We start from the raw sequence: 23432 nt of genomic DNA on the forward strand, positions 1-23432 counted from the left end.
TGCATTTGACTTTGGAGGCTCAACACAAGGGTTGGGTCTGTCTAGGACAGGTGTACCAAAAAATGAAAATGACCATCCTGATGCATCTTACTTGCTACTACTTGCGCATTTATTTGATTCGGACTTGTGTGTTGACTGACTTGTGAATATCAGGAATAATATTTTGAAATTGAGGGTTAAAGAGAGTTAATCGCCTGTTTTGAAGAAAAAAAAAACAATGTCCAAATAGTGTCGAAATTCTGCCGAATTTTTGAGAAAATGAAAAAAAAAGAAAAAAAAAAGAGAAAAAGAAAAAAAAGAGTTTTGTTTATGAAAAAATAGTTTTATTTGCCAATGAAAAAAGAGTCTTGTTTTCAAAAGAAGTTTGTTTTATTGGCCCGAACTACGCTAGTTTGATTCTCACTGGGTGTGAGATACGTAGGCAACCCCTATCAGGTCCAACTTCACTTTTTGCGAAAATAGCCAAAAGAATAAAGTTTTTATTTAAAAATAATTAGGGTGATGCCATTCTTGTTAGGAATAGCCGAATGTCCCTAAAAGGGCGCCGGAAGGCTATTTTTGCAAGAACAACCGCTTGTGGTCATTTTTTTTCAAGGCTTTCACCGGTTAGCCGACACAGCCTTAAAATCTTCGACCTCGAGGTGCTGAAAGGCCGTATTGGCAAAAACGGGTTTTATTTCAAATAGAAAAGTGTCCATGTTATCCTTGAGTCAATTGATTTGTAATTTTTGCTTAACCACCCTAATAAATGTGCAGAATGAGCACAAGTCAGAATTTACACGTAATAATAGTGAACAAGATCCCTTTGGAGTTGCACATGTGGTGGGATGACTTGGGCGAATCAGGGCGCAACACGGTCAAGCTATACCTGGGAGGCCTCACTGGGTTGCTGAAGATTAATCCTAAGGGGGATGTCATAAAGGCCTTGGTCGCATTCTGGGACCCGGCTCACAATGTATTTCACTTCTCGGATTTTGAACTTACCCCAACATTGGAAGAAATAGCCGGATACATCGGGAGTCCCAAAGTTCCTCTGAGACACCAGTACCTGATTGCGCCGAGGGGCGTAGCCGTACACAGGTTCCTAGACTCTTTAAAAATAAGCAGGGGGGTCCACAACCCAGACTTGGCAGCTGGATTTTGTACTTTGAAGTTTATATACAATAGATATGGTCACATAGGGGGTTCAACAAGCCAGAGAACAAAATCTGTAGCAAAGGAAACCGCCTTAAGTGGGAAGAACATAGGTGTTTTGCATTCATGGTAGCCTTTTTGGGGCTCCTGGTGTTTCCTAGAAAAGACGGTAACATTGAAATACGAGTATCTAGGGTTGTCAGCACTTTGCTTACTCAGGCCAACAGCACCCTCGCACCCATGATAGTAGCTGAAATCTTCCGGGCTCTCACAGTCTGCAAAGCCGAGGGAAACTTTTTTGAGGGGTGCAACGTGTTGCTGCAGATGTGGATGATCGAACACCTATGTCGTCGTCCTCAATTTATGATATGGGTCGATGGAGAAAACGTGCATAGAGGAATTTCCTACGAGGGTTGACAGAGTCAGCTTACCAGAAGGGGTCACATAGTGGACAACGCGCCTCCGTTATGTCACTGCAAGCCAAATAGAATGGACATTTGGATGGTTGCCTGTGGATGAAATCATATATATGCCAGCCACTGGACCCCATTTGCTTTTGATGGGACTCAGGAGTATCCAGCCCTATGCCCCTTATCGAGTTTTGAGGCAGTTGGGGAGATGCCAAATAGTTCCGAAGGATGAAGATCTTAGTGGCCAAGTAGTCGAGATCGGGCCCAACGGACAATTTCATGAAGCAGCATTCCGACAAATTTGGATCGAGTGTCAAACTTAACAGCAAATACATGTGTACATGATTGGTCCAAGGGTGAAGTTTCGTCGAGATACCTTGCTTGGTTTAGGAGAGAAATCGAGTTTGGGAGATCGGCCAAAAGACCCCATCTCCAGGAGTTCATCAAGGCGTCGCAAGAACAGTGGGATTGGTTGGCTAAAGAAGAGAGTTACATGGCAGAAATAGGTAAGCTGAAGCAACAGATTAGAGACCTAGAATTTGAAAATAGTCTGCAAGTTTACGCCGATCAGGGAGAAAAGAACAAATTGGCCCAAGAAAATGAGGCGCTGAAAGCCCAAATCCGACAAATGAGGATAGATGCTGACAACCAACAAAGGAGTCGATCGGATGAGCGGTTAATAAAAGGGTTGAAAAAGAAATCAGTGAGTGCCGAAATGATTTGAAGCAATCTGAGGATACCATAGCACAACTCCAGGCACAATGGGCAAAAAGAACAAAAGAGCGCATACAGTACTTACAGCAGGCGAGGAAAGATTATGAAAAAAACATTGCCAGTTTAAAAAGAAAGGTGACCACCCTAGAGAGCAAGGCGGCTAAACAAGCCAAGGCTTTTGAAACCGAAAGTAAACACTGCTATAATCTAATGGCCTCGATGGAAGATGAAATACAGCAGTTACAGAAACAACATCTGCATGATTCTCGGGTTTTGAAGGCTAAAGGGGATCAGATAGAACGCCTACTCCTAGAGAAAGACCGAACCAGGGACAAGATTTTGACTATTGCTCGTGCTATTACCAGGAAATGTCGGGTGTGTGAAAACATGACCCGCATTACTTTCTTCTCGGCGGTGATGATATTTGTGAAGCAAATCATGTATGAATTGGAATAGCTGGAAAGGGGCCTTACACCTAAGCCCGCGACGAGGCCGAATGACGCCCCGCAGGCACCCAAATTTAAAACTTTAATGTGTTCATGGTTCGAGTCTACATTTTCTTTTTCCTTAGAGTCTGTTAGAGTCTGTTTTTTTTCTTTTGCATCAGAGTCTGTCAGAAGTTATTGAGTTCGTACTTGGTTTGGTTTCGAGTTTGTTATTTTCCTTTCCAAAAGCGTCTGGTTTGTAATAGAATGTTTATTAATGAAAAATCAAAAATTTCCAAAAATTGTCTCTTTGCTTTTCGTACTTATAGGACAGAACTACGCACGGTCTGATTCATGCAGGGACATGATACGTAGGCAATCTCTATAGGATTCGACCACCACTAAAAGGGGAAAGGAAAAATAAAGAAGGATAGAATAAAGAAAGCTTAAAAGAAGGGGCACAATTATGAGAGGCCGGAATGACGCATGCAACCGAAGCAAATGCATGATAGAAATGGTTAATTGCCTAGGTGCATTGCATCCCAACGTATAATTGCATATGTGTTAAACTCTAATAACTAACAAGTTTCTGCTTCCAGAGAATTCAAGCAGATAGTTTATTTAGAGGATACTGGCACATTATCATTACCAAACCAGATCAAAGTGACCAATACCAGAAATTATGTCTATCCCGGATGTCGACACTAGTATTGAGGTAGAGGAGTTGGACGTCAATAAAATGAAAGAGGAGATGCTCAAGCTTAAGCAACAGATGGCCGAAATGTACCAGGCCTGGTCCAAAGGGCAATCACCGCCAGCTTACCCTGCTAACCCTGCTTTTACCCCACCATTAGCTCAGTCTCAGGATCATCCCGCCACCGATCCAGGTTTTCCCATTTATCAACACTACCATGGAACTACTTCTCATACGAAACAAGCTCCACCACCAAAATCAATTCCATACCCTCCTCTGCCAATCACCCCTGTCTTTGTGGCATCTCCACCAGCTGCACTCCATAAATCCCCAAGTGAACCTATGTTCCAAGCTCAGGACAACCAGTATTATCCCCCGGAGCTTACCTTCAAAGCGCCCGAAACCTATCCATATGATCCACATTCTGACCTACAAGGGAAAGCAGAAAAACCGGCCAGAAATCCTGAACAGGAAGAGATGTTCAGAAAAATGAAAAGCATAGAACAATCCTTCAGGGATATGAGAGGGCTAGATGGTCAGGCTAAGTGTAGCTTACAAAGACCTGTGTTTGTTCCCAAATGTACAACTACCGGCGGGGTTCAAAATGCCCAAATTTGATTTGTACAACGGACACAGTGATCCGGTGGCTCATCTGAGAGGATTTTGTAGCAAAATGAGGGGAGCAGGCGGAATAGATGAATTACTGATGGCGTATTTCAGCCAAAGTTTGAGTGGATCGGCGTTATAATGGTACACCAGACAAGATCATAGCAGGTGGTACACATGGGACGATTTGGCCCAAGCATTCGCTTGTCACTTTCAATATAATCTTGAGATCATTCCAGACCGACTATCCCTGACCAAACTGGAAAAGAAGCACAGTGAAATCTTTAGAGAATATGGTTTCCGGTGGAGGGAGCAAGCAGCAAGGGTAGACCCCCCAATGAAAGAAAGCGAGATGGTTGATTACTTTTTGCAAGCTTTGGAGCCGACCTACTTTGGTCATCTGGTGTCCTCAATTGGAAAATCTTTTAATGAGGTTGTAAAAATGGGAGGCATGGTCGAGGATGGGCTTAAGTCCAACAAGATCATGAGTTATTCAGCGATCAAGGCAACCACCCAGGCCATTCAAAGCGGCACTGGGGGTGTACTTGGGAAAAAGAATAAAGAAGATGTCACGACCGTTGAGTCCGGAGACTGGTTCGGATCTAGAGGCTCGTCACCCTACTATAGCCAACCACGACCCTACCATCAAAATTACCCCCACACTCCATATAGCCCTCCACAACATTACTACCCACCACCAGATCCCCATTTTTCCGTCCATCATGCACAAGCCTATACCCAAACCCCGGCACACGCACAATGGCGTGCGCTAGCTCCACAAAATCCATACCCAGCTCCACAAAACACATATCCACCCCCAAGGGCCTACAGAAATCCCCCCGGGACAGGTTTTCGACCAAGCCAAGCCCTCAAGAATGAGAGATCATAGAAGCCAAAGACTTTCACTCCACTGGGGGAATCATATACCAGTGTTTTCCACAGATTGAGGCAATTGGGCATGTTGAATCCAATTGAGCCTAAAATGCCAAATCCTCCCCCTAGAAATCTTGACCACTCGGTGAGTTGTGAGTACTGTTCAGGGGTCTCTAGGCATGATACAGAGAAGTGTTGGAAACTAAAAACAGTTGTGCAATAGCTTATTGATACTCATCAGATCGAGGTTCAAGCCACAGAAGCACCAAATATCAATTAGAATCCACTGCCAGCTCACCATGAGACACACATGATTGAGTTGATACACAAACAGGAGGAGCCCAGGAAGCCCTCACAGACGGTAATGATGATCCGTTCCAGCAAATCCAGCTCAAAGGAAAAAGTAACCAGTGGGAAATCAGTGGTCCAGTTGAGAGGGGTAGATGATAAGCCAGATGTGATAGCCGAGAGAGGGTCGTCAAGCATTGTTGCAGTGAAACCAGAGAAAGCTAAAGTGTTAGTGCCAGGGGTTGCAAGCAAACATGTTGTAGTCGTGAAGGGTGCTCGCACAGAGCTAGTTATTATAAAACCAGTAACTCAGCTTCCAGTAATCAACAGCAAGTTTGTTCCTTGGAATTATGAACGGGTGACGGTGATTTACAAGGGGAAAGAAATCAAAGAAGAAGTTTGTGAAGCGCAAGGTTTGACTCGCTCAGGAAGGTGTTTTACTCCCGAGGAGTTAAGAAGAGCTAAAGATAATTCAACGTCGGTAAAGAAAGCTGTAACTAAAGAAGAGGCAGAGAAATTTTTGAGGAAAATGAAAGTGCATGACTATTCTGTTGTAGAACAGTTGAGGAAAACGCCCACTCAGATCTCATTACTGTCATTGCTAATCCATTTAGATGAACACCGCCAATCCCTGATGAAAATCTTGAATGAGGCCCATGTTCCTGACAAGATCTCGGTAAACCATCTGGAAAAGATAGCCAACAAGATTTTTGAAGTAAACAGAGTCACTTTTTCCGATGATGAATTGCCGGTAGAGGGTACTGAGCATAACAAATCCCTTTACCTGACAGTGAAATGCGAGGATGCCGTGGTTACCCGGGTATTGGTTGACAATGGTTCAAGTGCGAACATCTGTCCTCTCTCCACTCTAAGCAAGCTAAAAGTAGAAGATGAGAGGATCCATAAGAACAGTATCTGTGTGCAGGGATTTGACGGCGGAGGCAAAGACTCAGTTGGGGACATAATGTTGGAACTGACCATAGGTCCAGTAGAATTCACAATGGAATTCCAAGTGCTGGATATAGCTGTTTCCTACAATTTGCTATTAGGGCGACCGTGGATTCACGCCGCTAAAGCAGTACCATCAACACTCCATCAGATGGTCAAGTTTGAATGGGACAGACAGGAAATAGTTGTGCACGACGAAGATAATTTGTGCGCTCATAGCAACACCATTGTGCCGTCCATTGAAGTGGAAGATGACAAGGGACCATGGGTGTACCAAGTTTCTGACGCAATGTCAGTCGAGAAAGTTCCAGAAGGGAAGTGTATCCCAAGTCCGAAGATAAATGTCGCATCATTCATGGTAGCATATGAAATGCTGAAGAATGGTTTTGTACTAGGAAAAGGTTTAGGGTCAGAACTGCAAGGCATCATACAGCCCGTGTCTCTTCCTGAAAACTCGGGAACGTTTGGTCTGGGATTCAAGCCCACAACCGCGGACATAAAAGGAGCTAGGAAATCGAAACAGAGGGCATGGGTCCTTCCAAAGCCGGTCCCACATCTTTCCAGGTCATTTGTCAAGTTCGGTACAAGGAGTCGCCCAGTGACAGCAATTCACAGTTCTGTGATTGATCCTGACAAGGAGTTGATTGAAAGATTTGAGAAGTTGTTCGACAGTGTGAACATGGTGGAAATTGGAGAGGGTTATAGCAACGCGAAAGTGCAATTTGTCGGGCCAAAAACAAAGCTTAATAATTGGAAGGCTACTCCTCTACCTACTCGGAAGAAGTCCTGGTAGTTCGCTTTGATTTTCCTTTAAGTTTGTACGGATTATTCCAGGGTTGTAATCCAGATTTCATTTTTTCAGTCTGTTTGAGTGTACAAACATTGTTATCTTTTATCAATCAATGAAATACAATTTTCTTCATCATTCCTGATGGTTTTCCTTTTGTTTTGTTTTTTTTTCTATACAGTTTTTTTTTACGTTGGTTCTAATGACATGGCGTGCATAAGGAATCCTCAGCCCAGTCTTAAAAATCAATCTGATTCCAAAATGTTAGTTCAAGAAGTAGATTGTGGTTACGAATCAGAATATGATGATGAGGATGAAGCCTTCGAATAGATTAGTAAGGAGTTAATTCACTTCGAAGAAAAACCCAAACCCAATTTGAATGACACAGAAGCCGTCAATCTAGGGGACACAGACAATGTCCGAGAGACTAAAATAAGTATCCACCTCGAGCCAAAAATCCAGGAGGAGTTAATCAAAGCACTCATCGAGTACAAAGATGTTTTTGCATTGTCATATGACGACATGCCGAGTTTAAGCACTGATTTAGTGGTCCACAGATTGCCCACTGATCCGGCATCCCCCCCCATCAAGCAAAAGCTGAGGAAATTCAAAACTGATATGAGTGTGAAGATTAAAGAAGAAGTTACCAAGCAGTTGGATGCAAAGGTTATTCGGGTCACCCGATATCCTGTTTGGTTGGCTAATGTTGTGCCCGTACCGAAGAAGGATGGCAAGATCAGAGTATGCGTCGATTACCGCAATCTCAACAAAGCAAGTCCGAAGGATAACTTCCCACTACCCAATATCCACATTTTGATCGATAATTGTGCCAAGCGCGAGATTGGATCTTTTGTGGATTGCTATGCCGGGTATCATCAGATTCTAATGGATGAAGAAGATGCAGAAAAGACGACGTTTATCACGCCATGGGGAATTTATTGCTACCGGGTAATGCCATTTGGTTTAAAGAATGCTAGGGCAACTTATATAAGGGCGATGACTACTGTATTTCATGATATGATACACAAGAAGATTGAGGTATACGTAGATGATGTGATCATAAAATCAAAACATCAGGCCGACCACGTCGAGGATTTGAGGAAATTCTTCCAGAGGCTTCGCAGGTACAACCTCAAGCTTAACCCCGCCAAGTGTGCATTTGGTGTTCCATCCGGAAAACTGTTAGGATTCATAGTCAGTCGGCGAGGCATCGAGTTGGACCCGTCAAAGATCAAAGCCATACAAGAATTGCCCCTTTCGAGGAACAAAACTGAAGTGATAAGTCTGTTAGGAAGGCTGAACTACATCAGCAGGTTTATTGCTCAGCTCACGACAACTTATGAGCCTATTTTCAAGTTGTTGAGGAAGGACGCTGCGATCAAGTGGACTAATGAGTGTCAAGAAGCGTTTGATAAGATAAAAGGTTACTTGACAAACCCACATGTGCTGGTTCCGCCAGAACCAGGGAGACCTTTGATTCTTTACTTGACAGTCTTGGAAAATTCATTTGTTGTGTACTGAGGCAGCATGACGTCACCGGCAGGAAAGAACAAGCCATCTATTATCTTAGCAAAAAGTTAACAACTTATGAGGTTAAGTACACTCACCTGGAAAGGACATGTTGCGCCCTAACTTGGGTGGCACAGAAATTGAAACATTATTTGTCATCCTACACTACCTACCTCATTTCGCGTTTGGATCCGTTGAAGTATATATTTCAAAAGCCTATGCCGACAGGAAGACTTGCAAAGTGGAAGATTTTGCTCACAGAGTTTGACATAATCTATGTGACTCGGACTGCGATGAAAGCCCAAGCATTGGCCGATCATTTGGCCGAGAACCCGGTCAATGAAGAGTATGAGCCACTGAGGACTTATTTTCCTAATGAAGAGGTGATGCACATTGATGAACTAGAATAGGTTGGAAAACCAGGTTGGAAACGTTTCTTTGATGGGGCTGCTAACATGAAAGGAGTGGGAATAGGAGTCGTGCTTATTTCTGAAATAGGACATCACTATCCTATTATAGCTCAACTTTGTTTTTATTGTACTAACAATATGGCTGAATACGAAGCATGCATTTTGGGTTTAAGGCTAGCTGCAGACATGGGTGTCCAAGAAGTCTTGGTCTTGGAAGACTCGGACCTTCTGGTACATCAAATTCAAGGAGAATGAGAAACGCGAGATCTGAAGCTCATACCATACTGACAATGCTTGCATGATCTTTGTCAACGGTTTAGATCAGTGGAGTTCAGGCATATTCCAAGGTTCCATGATAAGGTCGTCGATGCTTTGGCTACCCTAGTGTCAATGTTGCACCATCCAGACAAAGCCTATGTCGATCCTTTGCATATTCAAGTACTAGATCAACATGCTTACTGCAACATGATTGAAGAAGAATTCGATGGCGAACCGTGGTTCCATGATATCAAGGAATACATCATAATGGGGATATACCCAGTGCAAGCCACGGGGGATCAAAAGATAACAATTCGACGGCTGGCAAGTGGATTTTTCTTGAGTGGAGGAGTTTTGTATAAAAGAACACCGGACCTGGGATTTTTAAGATGCATAGATGCTAGACAAGCTACGTCCGTCATGTTCGAAGTACATTCAGGAGTGTGCGGACCACATATGAGCGGATATGTGCTGGCAAAGAAAATTCTCCGAGCAGGTTATTATTGGCTCACCATGGAGCGAGATTGTATTAGTTTTTTGCGCAAATGTCATCAGTGCCAAATACACGGAGATTTGATTCATTCTCCGCCATCAGAATTGCACACAATGTCAGCGCCATGGCCCTTCATCGCTTGGGGCATGGATATCATTGGACCAATTGAGCCAGCAGCATCCAACAGGCATAGGTTCATTCTGGTAGCCATTGATTATTTCACCAAATGGGTTGAGGCCAAAACTTTCAAGTCTGTGACCAAGAAAGCAGTGGTCGATTTTGTTCACTCAAATATCATCTGTCGATTTGGAATCCCGAAGGTGATCATCACAGATAATGGTGCTAATCTTAACAGGAATTTGATGAAAGAGGTATGTCAACAGTTTAAGATTACACACCGCAATTCCACCCCATATCGTCCCAAGGCGAATGGAGCAGTTGAGGCAACCAACAAAAACATAAAGAAAATACTTCGGAAAATGGTGGAAGGTTCTAGGCAATGGCACGAAAAATTACCATTTGCGTTGCTGGGTTATCGCACTACTATTCGTACTTCGGTAGTTGCAACTCCTTATTTGTTGGTATATGGAACTGAAGCAGTAATACCAGTGGAAGTTGAAATCCCATCCCTTCGGATTGTCGCTGAGGCTGAGATTGATGATGATGAGTGGGTCAAAACCCGTTTGGAGCAGTTGAACTTGATTGATGAAAAAGAGATTGGCAGTTGTGTGCCATGGCTAGTTATATCAAAAGAGAATGGCAAGAGCATACAACAAAAAGGTGCATCCCCAGAAATTTGAAGTGGGTCAGCAAGTGCTAAAACGCATCCTTCCACATCAGGTTGAAGCAAAAGGCAAGTTCGCCCCGAATTGGCAAGGGCCATTCATTGTAACCAGAGTATTGTCCAATGGTGCTTTATGTTTAACAGATATCGAAGGAAAATGCATAGACATGGCTATCAACTCTGATGTAGTAAAAAGATATTATGTATGATTTTTTGGTATAATTGTTGATTGTTTGTATTTGGCATTATTTCGAAGATTGAAATGACGAAGGAAATTTGTTCTACTATCTAAACACTTTATCATTTGTTCCCCTTTTTTGAGCCTCATTTTTTTCTTTCATACCCCTCTTTTGGAATCAATAACGACAAATAGAGAAAAAGAAAGAAAAGAAAAAGAGAAAAGAAAAGAAGTGAAAAAATATACCAACAAGGAAATTCAGGTGTGAACTACGTTTGACCTGATCCCTGTTAAGGGTACGTAGGCAGCTTTACGGCTCGGTCAAAGTGATATAAAATATCCAAAGATCCCCAAACAAGAACTGGGGCAGAGTTTGTATTTGTAATAAGAAATGTGATTGCAAAAGTTGTAATGTTAAACCCATGTCAAATTATTTTGAGCCTTTGATACCCTTTCTTTCTAATCCCATCCAAAAACCCACATTACGGTCCAAAGAAAGACCTTCTGATCAGTTTTTCGAAGAGATAACAAGTCGAGCAAACAGAGGTGATTCATATCAGGGTAATACTCCGGTCCAAGCAGGGAAATTAATGAAAATGAGAGAGTTTTATTGGTTAAAACCTTCACAGGCACCATAAGGCGACGGAAGTTGAGAGAAATAAAATGAAAGAGTCTTATCGGTGAAAACCTTCACAGGCACCATAAGGCGACGGGAGTTGAGAGAAACGAGAGAGTCTTATTAATGAAAATCCCTCGAAGGGCACTATAAGGCGACAAGGAATTAAGAGGGGGCAAACGAGATAAGCTTGATGGAAAGGATCCGTCGAGACATCAAGCAAAATAAAGATGTTGTTTCGGCAAAAGAAGATGGGTTGCGGGACCTTTGAAATGCAAAGCAGGGACCTCAGAAAGATTGATTGATGTAAATAGACTGGGTTGATTAATCCAAAAATGCACGACATGACCATTGGGATCGGTTATACCATTCAGATAAGTTATTTTCTCTTCAAACAATTGTTCAGAAAGATTTTTCTTGTTCTATCTTTCGAAGTCATCATTTTCCATTTCTTTTTGATCAATAGTAGTTTGTTTTTAAGAAGGATTTTCAGAGCTAACTACCAGTTGCCAACATGGTGCAAGGTAAATGGGGATAAGACATGCGAGGATAATGTGATGGAACGAGAAAGACGTCGTTGTAAGACCAAATGATGGATTGGTCTAAGTTTTCGGGACAGTATGGAGCAAAGGTGGAGAAGAGCAAAAGGGAAAACCGTCCCCAGCAGGAGCATCCCTACGTTTTAAACTAACAAATTCTCTTTGATTTTAAGCAGGCACAGGAAATGTTATTGATGACAGAAAGACATGCCAGAAGAAGGTTGTCAAACCGGGGCAGAAAATTTTCTTTCATTTTGAAAATTTTTTGGAAGTCAGGTACCCCACTTGGGGAGGAAGGAAGATAACACGAGTTTGGAAAAAAGTGGTATCCCTAGCGGTTTTCGGAAGAAGGCAAAACAAGTTTTAAAGAAAGCAATTTCGGGAGGAAGATAATACAAGTCTTAAGGGAAGTAGTTCCAGAGGAAGGAAAACAACAGCTTTAAGGGAAGTAATCTTTGAAGGAGGAAAATAACATATTTTTGAATGAAACACTGGTGTTATCCCCAGCAGTTTTCAGAGGAATGAAACACCAGTTTTGAGGGAAGCAGTTCTAAAAGAAGATTATTCAAGTTAGAAGGAAAATGGTTCAGGAGGCAGGAAGGAACAACGGCAATATAACGTATTTCTAAGAAGTTGTTGAAGTCAGGAGCCCGCCTGGAGAATGAAGGTTGTTATATTTTCAAGTTATAGTCGAAGTCAGGAGCCCACCTAGAGAATGGAGGTGTTATATTTTAAGTTGTAATTGAAGTCAGGAGCCTGCCTGGAGAATGGAGGTGTTATTGTTTTGTTGTAATTGAAGTCAGGAGCCCGCCTGGAGAATGGAAGGAAGACAACACTAGTCAGAAGAAGGCCATTCAAGCTTCGAAGGAAAAATAATTCGAAGCTCACAAGAAGGAAATAAGCAGTTCAAATTCGACAATCAAGAGAAAACTACAAGTCAAGTCAGAAGTAAAGAAACATCAGAGGAAACACAAGGCAACAAGGCAACAACAGTCACATGACCAAGTTTGAGAATAAATCTTTGTAATTCATAGACCATAGCTTAGTATAACTACTTTATTTTTTATCAAGGTGTAATAAGGAGTTCAGTAAGCAGTATCAGCAGCAGCAACAGTAACAGTGAAACCACAGCTCCATGGTAGTCCCAGCTACCAAAACTTCCCGAACTACATTGACCTGATTCCCTTTTAGCCAGGGATATGTAGGAAACCTTTGAAGCAGAGATTCGGTCAAATCTTTCAAAAAATGCTTCACACGGAGTAGCCGAACGGGCAAAAATCGCTCGTATCCGCTCACTTTATCTTTGCACGAAAACTCTTCATGTTTCCGGACAAAGAGGGGCAGTTATGAGCACGTAATTTTTGCCCTATAAGAACTACTCCCAGAAATTCAAATAAAACAATTTTCCTTGCAATTTTGAGAATTTTTCCTAACATTTTTGGTTAATTGTTTGTATTTGGCTGGGCATGTTTGTTTTGTTTTGACTAATGAAAAATATATTAAAAAAAATAGGTTGCATTTGCATTTAGGATTTAATAATTTTAAGTTAATTAGTAAATTACTTATTTTATAAAATGAAGGAAAAACATAAAAATAATACACTTTACATTTTAGTGTTTAATTGTGTAATTTGGTGTTTAAGTATTTGTGATAATTATCATTTAGAGACAATTAGTATTTTTAAGTTAATTTGGTTTGTATAATTTTAGGTTTTAAATTTTGAAAATAATCTAGGAAAAGGAAATAAAAGAAGAGAAAAAAGGTGGGCTGTGTTTTAATTCCAGGCCCAATACACCCAATACCCGCCCCAAATCAGCCCAAAACCCGTTCCCCACCCGGTCCGCCCCTACCAGAATCAAACGACGTTGTTTGGACATACTTTGATTAGGGCTGTCGATTTAAGTTGATCCAACGGACCACAGCCTTTTTCATTACCCGACCCCTTTGTCCCCGGATCAACTCAATCCCCAGTTGAAGCCAAACGACATCATTCCTCATTAGTGAAGTGATCAAGGCCGTTGATCGTGAATGATCCAACGGCCAGGATCAAATCCCCACCCCACTATATATTCCTAAAACCATACGCCGCCCCCCAAGCCAACCCCCCCACCTCTTCGTCTCCAAACCTCAGAGACCAAATGCATCTGCCACCCTTCAGCACCGTGCTCCGCTCACCGGAAATCGCCTCACAGCGGTTTCGGTGGCCTAAACAGCCCCAAAATTACACCAAAGCCTCCCCACGACGTCCTCTTTCCAAATCTCGAATCAGTTTTCTTCGAATCGGTACCAGACGCTTCGAATCTTAGATCGAAGAATCGAACCAAACCCTAATCCGTTCAATGGCCACCAAACTCACACATTTTGACCACTAGACCACCGTCGTCCCAAGTCCCTTGCTAGTTTTGTGCGATTCAGAGCGGAGTTGGTCGAATCTCAAAACGAAAGAGCGAACCCTAAAGGAAAAATTGAGGTCGTGGTCGACCTTAGTCGTGTGTTCTCAGTCGAGAACACTCGATTAAGGTCTGTCTCGGCTTCAAACGCAAGTGGGAGTTTCAACTAAAACAAATGGGAACTGGGACTGAAATTTTAAGGTACTTATTTTTTTTTACTTTTTCTTTTGTTGTTCCATAGCGTGTCTGATTAAGTTTCGTCATAGTTCTGTATTTTTCAATTACTTTTCTTTCTTTCTTCTCCATCAGACTTTTTCTTGGTCCAGATTTCTTCTATCAGTCAACATATGGTTAAATAGTTTCGTCGATTAATTCGGTTTAATTGTAGTTCAATAGTTCTGGTCAAATTGTTTGTTGTTATGCCAATTTGTTTCATGTTTATGTGATGTTTGGTCCCCTACTCTGTGACGTGACTTGGCATATGAATTTAGTTGTACATTCAATGTATTTACAGTTTCATCTGCTCGTATTTAGGTTTAGTGTAGAATTGTGTTAGTCTATTCCTTGAATCCTTAAACCCTTCATCTTGGTTGTGATACTGTTCGTTCTGATATGAGTTCAATTGTTTTGTGAGTTTAGTGGTTTGAATATGACTGTGGTTCTGTTTGAGTTTGGAGTCCGATGGAATCGAATTTGTGGTTAAATTCAGCTTTCGTTAATCAGTGATTAGGTTCTTCTTTAAGAACTGGTTATAGCTAAAAGATGTAGCACAGATTAAAGGGGGTTAAGTTAGGATAGTAATCACATGGGTTCCAGGGGTAATTTGGTAATTGAAAACTTAAAGAAATGGGTAGTCTAAGTGTTCTGTCCACTAAGCACTAGTGTACCATTAAAATAATGCATTTGTTTAATAATTAGTGGGGAACAAAACATAATGGTATAGGGAGGCTTAAAAGGAATTGATTAAAATATATTGCTCATACCTGCTTGAACTTTAAATAAAGGAAAGACAAGGGTTAATGGGGAACAAAACATACCCTAATGGAGCTCTAAAGAATATCATGGGCAGAATTAGTTTCTTAATTCTGCCTGAGTGTTCTTACGAGCTGGCAGGGTCAGTGTTTGAGTATAAATGGAGGGACTTAAGAAAAGAAAAAGAGGAGGAGAACATTTTGGAGAGTATTGTAAGAGCATTGTTAATAGAATCTTTGAGGCGGAAAACAGGCTGAGAATATAGGCATACACACTTGGGTTCTACTGTTCCCTTCAGGCCAGGTCTTGGATAATATTCTTAAAAGTTATAGCATTTAACCCTGAAAGGAGCTACTGTTCCATAAAAAAAATGTTGTCACATTGGTTTAGAGCATGGTGAGTAATTTTGGTCAAAGTTTGAGTAGATTTTTGATTGAGTTTTGTTGCTGTCGAGATTTCAAAGGTTTTGAGACAATTTGAGATGAGTTCGGGTGCAGTGTTGCAGTAGTGTGTTTTTCTGATTTCATTTCTGAGGTTGTTTGAGCTATTTAAGTTTGAGTGTCCCGGTTTTGACTGGTTTCAAATTCACCTGGGTTTGTTGTACATGTTACTGGGTTGTTTGTGGATGGCTGTTTGTTGTTGTTGTGTTATCTGCTGCTGCTGACTATTCCTTCTCCTCTTCTTGTATTGCCATTTCCAGGTACACAGCTTGATCCTGGTTAATTGTGAACTGAAATGCGAAGAATGGCATAGAAACTGAAGCATGAGATTATGTGATTTAGTGGTTTGATTTGTGTATCAGAATGTTTGATTTCTTAATGTATTAAGACTTTGCTTGAAGTTGTACTAGTAGGACTGAAATTAGTTATGAAACAATAAACTGAAAAACTGTTAGTATTAGCACGGACTGCTAATTGTTTTGCCCTGAAATGTATGTAAGTTTTCTGCTTTAGTTTGAGTGTTAGTTGTAATTAGGTTCAATATAAGTTGGTATAATAAGTTAGGTTAGCTTCAGCCAGTTTCCTATCATGTGTTTCCTTTGTAAATATGTTCGAAAAGCCAAACCAACAATAAGATAAACTTTCAGTAGTTATCTTTCCTTTCATTTGTAATTAAAGGGAATTTGGGGTATCTCATTTCACATCTGCTCTAATAACCGGAAGCCGAAAAAAGAAAGTATAACTTACAAAGCAAAAATGAGTCCATTGCTTAATTATGTCTGATTAAATCACGCACACATCGGTGAGCCGTTTCGTGGCTTTCCCGGCTACAAGGGTTCGACTCCTGGGCAGTTCCGCCCCATCCAACTTGGGTCCCGTCTCAAGCCCAATATCATGTCTACTAATGTGACTAAATCTTCTTAAACTGGACCTTAAGCTTTGAGCATTTTAATTAATTAGGTTTTTTTTCTTTGAGAGACATAAATAGAAAATCATAGTCACTTTAGGATCGACCTTTGAATAAAAATGAGACGAGCCTCGCCAATTAAAAATGCAATTATGTGGGGCCCTCAATAAATGGTTTAAATAAAACATTTAGAATTCGGGACGGGCCGTTTAGTGAATTTTACGGCCTTCCCCCAAATAATAATGTATTAGTCTCTTTAGGCGCGTATTTTAATAACATTACCTCCCTAAACTCGGGTGCACATTTATGTGACCCAAATACAAATCTCAAAGGAGTCGAGATGTGGCAACAACCACGGGTACATTGATGTGACGTGGTTCGAGACGCGTTTTTACGACGTTGCAATTCTATTTAAAAATAATAATAATAAAGCGGTAAAAAGTTAGAATTTGCACATAGGTTCAACATGTATTAAAATCAGATATATAAGCCAAATATGCCAGTTGAGAGACCGCTCTAGAACCACGGAACTCGAAAATGCCTAACACCTTCTCCCGGGTTAACAGAATTCCTTATCCGGATTTCTGGCTCGCGGACTGTAATACAGAGTCAATCTTTTCCTCGGTTCGGGATTCAACCGGTGACTTGGGACACCATAAACCTCCCAAGTGGCGACTCTGAATTAAATAATAAATCCCGTTTCGATTGTCCCTTTATTGGAAAACTTCCCTATGCCCCTGCGGGCGCAGGTAAAAAGGAGGTGTGACAGTGGACAGTGGTGCCGCATCTCATGTGACATCAAGGAAGGAATTTTTCCCATCCTATACTGAGGGTGACTTTGAAATTTTGAGTATGGGTAATGAGACTGTATCTAGGGTGGCTGGTGTTGGAACGATTTGTTTGGAAACTAGTATTGGAACTAAACTAGTTTTAAACAATGTAGAACGTGCACCTGATGTTCGTTTGCACTTGATCTCTGTTGGTATTTTGGATGATGCGGGATATGTCAGTACCAATGGTGCTGGAAAGTGGAAGCTCACTAAGGGTTCCATGATTGTGGCTCGTGGGGAAAAATGTTGTGGTCTATACTGGACTACAGTCTCTACCTGTGTTGATATTGTGAATGCCGTTGAGAGCAATAACTCTTCAATGTTATGGCATAAGAGGATTATCCACATTAGCGAGAAAGGACTAAATGTTCTGGCCAAGAAGAAATTGTTGTCAAATTTTGAAAGTGCAAAATTAGAAAAATGTGAGCACTGCTTGGCTGGAAAACAAAAAAAAGTTTCTTTCCAGTCTTATCCTCCATCAAGAAAGACAGAGTTGCTTGAGTTGGTGCATTTAGATTTATGTGGTCCAATGAAGACAAGAACTTTGGGTGGTGCACTTTATTTTGCTACCTTTATTGATGATTGCTCAAGAAAACTTTGGGTTTATATCTTGAAGACTAAAGACCAAGTGTTGGGTGTCTTTAAGCAGTTTCAGGCTTCAGTTGAAAGAGAAACTGGAAAGAAGCTGAAGTGTATTCGTACTGATAACTGTGGTGAATATTGTGGACCGTTTAATGAATACTGCAAGCAACAGGGTATCAGACACCAGAAGACTCCTCCTAAGACTCCTCAGCTTAATGGTTTAGCAGAAAGGATGAACAGGACCTTGATGGAAAGAGTTAGATGTTTTCTTTCTGAAGCAAAGTTGCCGAATTCCTTTTTGGGTGAGGCTTTGTTGACCACCGCACATGTTATTAATCTATCCACTGCAGTTGCTTTGCAAATTAATGTTCCAAATAGAGTTTGGTATGGCAAGGATGTTTCCTATGACCACTTGAAAGTGTTTGGTTGCAAAGCTTTTATACATGTACCTAAAGATGAGAGGTCAAAATTAACTGCCAAGACAAGGCAGTGTTGGCCTTGATGAGTTTGGTTACAGGCTATATGATCCAACTGAGAAGAAGGTTGTGAGAAGTCGTGATGTTATCTTCGTGGAGGATCAAACCATTGAAGATATTAACAAAGCGGAGAAGCTAAAATCTCCAAGTTCTGAAGGTTTAGTTAATCTTGATCAAATTCCTCATACAAATGCGGATGACGTTGGTGGGCTCAATGATGATGGTGATGCCCATAACCATATTCCAGATTAGCATATTGATGGTGATGGTGATAACAATGCTAATGTTGATGAGGTAGATGTTCCTACTCACGAAGCTGTGGACGAGCTAGATATTCCACTCAAGAGGTCCTCTAGACCTCGTACTCCCTCCCCTCGTTATTCACCCAATGAGTATGTATTACTCACTGATGGGGGAGAACCTAAATGTTATGCGGAATCCATAGAAGATGAGCACAAGTATCAATGGATTGAAGCCATGCAAGATGAGATGAAATCTCTGCATGAGAACCATACTTATGAGTTGGTGAAATTGCCTAAGGACATGAGAGCTTTGAAGAATAAGTGGGTTTTCAAAGTTAAAGCTGAAGAATATAGTTTGAAGCCCAGATACAAAGCTAGATTGGTTGTCAAGGGATTTGGTCAAAGTAAAGGTATTGACTTTGACGAAATATTTTCTCCTGTCATGAAAATGTCCTCCATTCGGACAGCTTTTGGTTTGACTGCCAGTCTTGATTTGGAGATTGAGCAGATGGATGTGAAGATTGTTTTTATTCATGGTGATTTAGAAGATGAGATTTATATGGAACAACCTGAAGGCTTCAAGGCAAAAGTTAAAGAAAATATTGTATGCAAACTTTAGAAGAGTCTATATGGATTGAAGCAAGCTCCAAAAAAGTGGTACAAGAAGTTTGAGTCTGGTATGGGGGAGCAAGGCTACAAGAAGACTTCATCAGATCACTATGTGTTTGTACAAAGATTTTCTGATGATGACTTTATCATCCTCTTGCTATATGTGGATGATATGTTGATTGTAGGCAGGAATGCTTCCAAGATTGACGAGTTGAAGAAACAGTTAAATAAGTCTTTTGCAATGAAAGATTTGGGTCATGCTAAGCAGATTTTGGGCATGAGAATTACTCGTTCGAGAAACGAAATAAAGCTTTACTTGTCACAGGAGAAGTACATAGAACGTGTACTGGAGCGCTTCAATATGAAAAGTGCTAAGTTGGTTTACACATCCCTTCCTGGTCATCTGATGTTGAGCAAGAAGATGTGGCCTACAACAATGGAGGAAAAAGAGAGAATGACCATGATTCCTTATTCCTCTGTCGTCGAAAGTTTGATGTATGCAATGGGATACACTCGGCCAGATATTGCTCATGCAGTCGGTGTTGTTAGCAGATTCCTTGAAAATCCTGGAAAGGAACATTGGAAAGCAGTCAAGTGGATACTCAGGTACCTAAGAGGTACTGTAGGATATTGCTTGTATTTTGGAGGATCTGATTCAATCTTGAAGGGCTACACGAATGCTGATATGGCAGGTGATCTTGATAATCGTAAATATACTACGTGATACCTGTTCACATTTTCAGGAGGAGCTATCTCATGGCAATCGAAGTTGCAGAAGTGTGTCGCACTTTCTACAACTGAAGCGGAGTATATTGCGGCTACTGAAGCAGGCAAAGAGATGATATGGCTCAAGAGATTTCTTCAAGAACTTGGATTGCGACAGATGGAGTATGTTGTCTATTGCGACAGTCAGATTGCAATAGACCTAAGCAAAAACTCCATGTGCCATGCAAGAACAAAACACATCGACGTCAGATGTCATTGGATTCGTGAGCAAGTGGAGAACGAATCACTTCAGGTCAAAAAGATTCACACAAGTGAAAATCCTGCTGATATGTTGACCAAAGTGGTACCAAGAGACAAGTTCGAGCTATGCAAAGAACTTGTCGGCATGCACTCGGACTAGAAGACAGTGCTACCTCCTCTAGATGAATGAGACTGGAGGGGGAGATTGATATGGTGTCCATCTCATTCAAATGATTTGATAGCCAATTTTGTTGAATTGGTAGCCAACCTTGTTGAATTTGTGAAAAGGGTGTGAAAATTATCAAATATTGTAGACTTTAGAGCGTGAGGTTTTGGCTATAAAAGGAGAGCTTTAACTCTTATTTCTACGCACCAACAAAGAGAGAAAAGAGAAAGAGCAAGGTATTCCATAAACTATAAGAAAATAGTCTGTGATGAAAAATAGAGTGTGAGATATTGTAGTGAGGTGGAAAAAGCAAAATAGTATTCTTTCTTTTGAGGGTGTAGTGGTCTTAGGAGTATTTGTAATCGTTACTACATAGTGTAAAATTCCTCGCTATAGTGATATCAGTTGCTCTTCTTGGCCGTGGATTTTTTCCTTATTCAGAAGGGTTTCTACGTAAAATCTTTGTGTCATTATTGCTGCATTTTTACTCTTATTGATTTAACCATAACTTAGTGGTCCGCGTTTATCACTAAAACCGTAAATATTATTTTTACGGGGTTTTTTTCCCAACAACCCCCCCCCCCCTCTTTTCTTTTTCCTAAATTTGTGTCACCTTCCTCAAACAGTTGGGTGGTCTCCTCCGCCATATTTTCTTCTATCTTGTTGCTTCTCCTCCATCACCACAATCGTTGCTCCTCTCCTCTGCCACTCTTGTTGGGGCTTCATAATTAATTAATATGATTCAATTTTTTAATTTTATTTAATTATAATAAGTTTCATTATAGAAAACTAGTTCTTGCATTAGAGTTTGCAAAATATTTAGAAATGTTATATTTAAACTGAATTTGTAATTTTCAATTGTTAAATATGGATTCAATTTCTTTTCTTATTTGCCACAAGATTTTTTATTTTGATTATTTATAAGTGATGGAGATTTTGTATGGTTGTTAGAATTGTGATTTGTTGAATAGTATATTTGGTCTTGTCCTTGTTGGGGTGGTGGCATGAGAACGGTGATGAGGTTGTGGCTTGGTTACGAGGGTGGCGGAAGGGTGGCTATGGCTTGACAGCGGATGAAAAAGTAAGGTTCACATGAAATAAATAAAATAAAAATATAATTTTAATGGCTTTCACACATCCAAAGTTATGCGAAAATATCAAACACTTAGTCATGTTTGTATGAGAGGATCACGAGACACACGAGTCAAGTAGAAGTGTCTAGATGGTCACTACCTAAGTGAACATATCAAACTGACAATTGCTGCCAACTTTGAGTTTGTCTACGTATTCTGCCAAAAACCTTTCCCTGATGCATTTTGGTCGAAATTCTCTTTTTATTTTTTATTCTTTGAGAAATTCTCAAAATTCCTTTTAACCGTTTTTAAAAAATATAGTATGCTACTTAAAAGCATTAGCCTATTAATGTGGTCTGGTGCCGTAGCAAAATAAAAGGGAGGTGGGGGTTGAAGCCACAAAAATAAATAAAATTTTTACATTGATAGTATAAAAGAGACAAGTCTTTATGAGATGAAGCTGACCAGAATAGCTGGACGCGGCTGCTTCATTGTTGTTTTCCTCTGTTTCCTTTTTCTTATTCGAATATGAGTTGTAGTACATCTTCATTCAAAGTATCTGACCTTCTTTTCTACCATAATATCTTCAAAGCTCAGTAACAGATCTAAACCATTCTCTGGCAAAATAAGGGTTATGTGTTATTTTTTTCTTATTTTGCCCGACTATATTAGTTATTTTTCAAACAACTTTATATTTACATCCATTTACTCTTGTTCGGTTATTGCATTTTAAAGGTATTACAATATATATACTGATTAGAATGGTTTATTTATCTGTGTAGCAGTCAGGTCTTACTATGTATTTCTTGTTCATTCAAATGGAGAATCAGATTTTGGTCGAGGGATCAAGACATTTATTGGAGGTCGTACTTTTTATGACTTTCTCTCAACCTTGGATGACATGTTTTCTATGATAACGAGATAGTCTACATTTCTATCATATTTCTCATGCTTCTTCTCTTTATAGAACTTGTGCACGAGTACATTCACAAGATTTCCAAAAGGTGCATCTATGACACTTTGATCTGGTTGAACTAGGGGCAAAGATATTCCACATGGATCTGCATTTATTTGTGCTTCCAATGATGGGTGCACTTATCCCCTTGTGCCTGTTTCCTTTGCTAGATGTATTCTAATATAATTTTTTATTTTATCTTTGATTTTACAAATTAAATTGCACACATTTAATTTGTTATTTAAAACTCCAGTCTATCATATTTGTGCGTAGGTGTTCTGTTATGATGATTTACTGCAACACGGGTTGAGTATCTCAATAGAAAGGAATCAACTTCCACGTACTTTTAGTAAAGGAGGCTTAGACCAATGCCACTCCCCATTTCTCTGCTCAGTGGCTTAATCTCAAACTTTAATAAGTTGTTGGAATTTATACAATAAGATTCATATATTTCTTTTATCTAAACGGTGGTGTTTCAGCCATTTTGTATTCATCTATGTATACTATACTATTCACAACAACTTATGTATGTTTTAGGAAACATTCAAAGTCAACATAACATTTTTTAAATTTTTATCACCAAGTAATTTCAACTTTTGCACATTGAACGTCAAAATTAATTTCATACCCAAATGGGTAATAGTTTATTTATTGTTATAAAATATAACCAAAAATAACAATATAGAACAAGCAAAAACAAACTAAAAGATATAGAGAGAAAGAGAGGAAGAGAGATTTCTATTTCTTCTTCAATTGTGTGTATTTTCCTATCTATTACAATGCCTTTATATAGACATAAAAAGTGAAGAAAATATGTTATTGAACATACAAAATATGTCATTGAATATGTCATTAAGCATTTGAGATGAAGATCATGGAAGAAGAGTAAACATCTAACATAATGTGATATTTATCATAACACTCCCCCTTGGACGTCCACAGATAATGTGCCTTGAAAGTTGATGTCGATAGAGATTTGGTGAACAAATCAGTCATATCATCACTTGAGCGAATCTGTTGCACATTGATGATTGATATCACCATTCTTTTGAAGATCATGTGTAAAAGAGTAGACATCCAACATAATATGATATTTATCATAACATTTATAATAATTTCACTAATGCTAACTATAACCTAGAATAGGGGTCACCCTCA

This window comes from Nicotiana tabacum, chromosome 20 (assembly GCF_000715075.1).
Source record: "Nicotiana tabacum cultivar K326 chromosome 20, ASM71507v2, whole genome shotgun sequence".
NCBI classification, from domain to species: Eukaryota; Viridiplantae; Streptophyta; class Magnoliopsida; order Solanales; family Solanaceae; genus Nicotiana; species Nicotiana tabacum.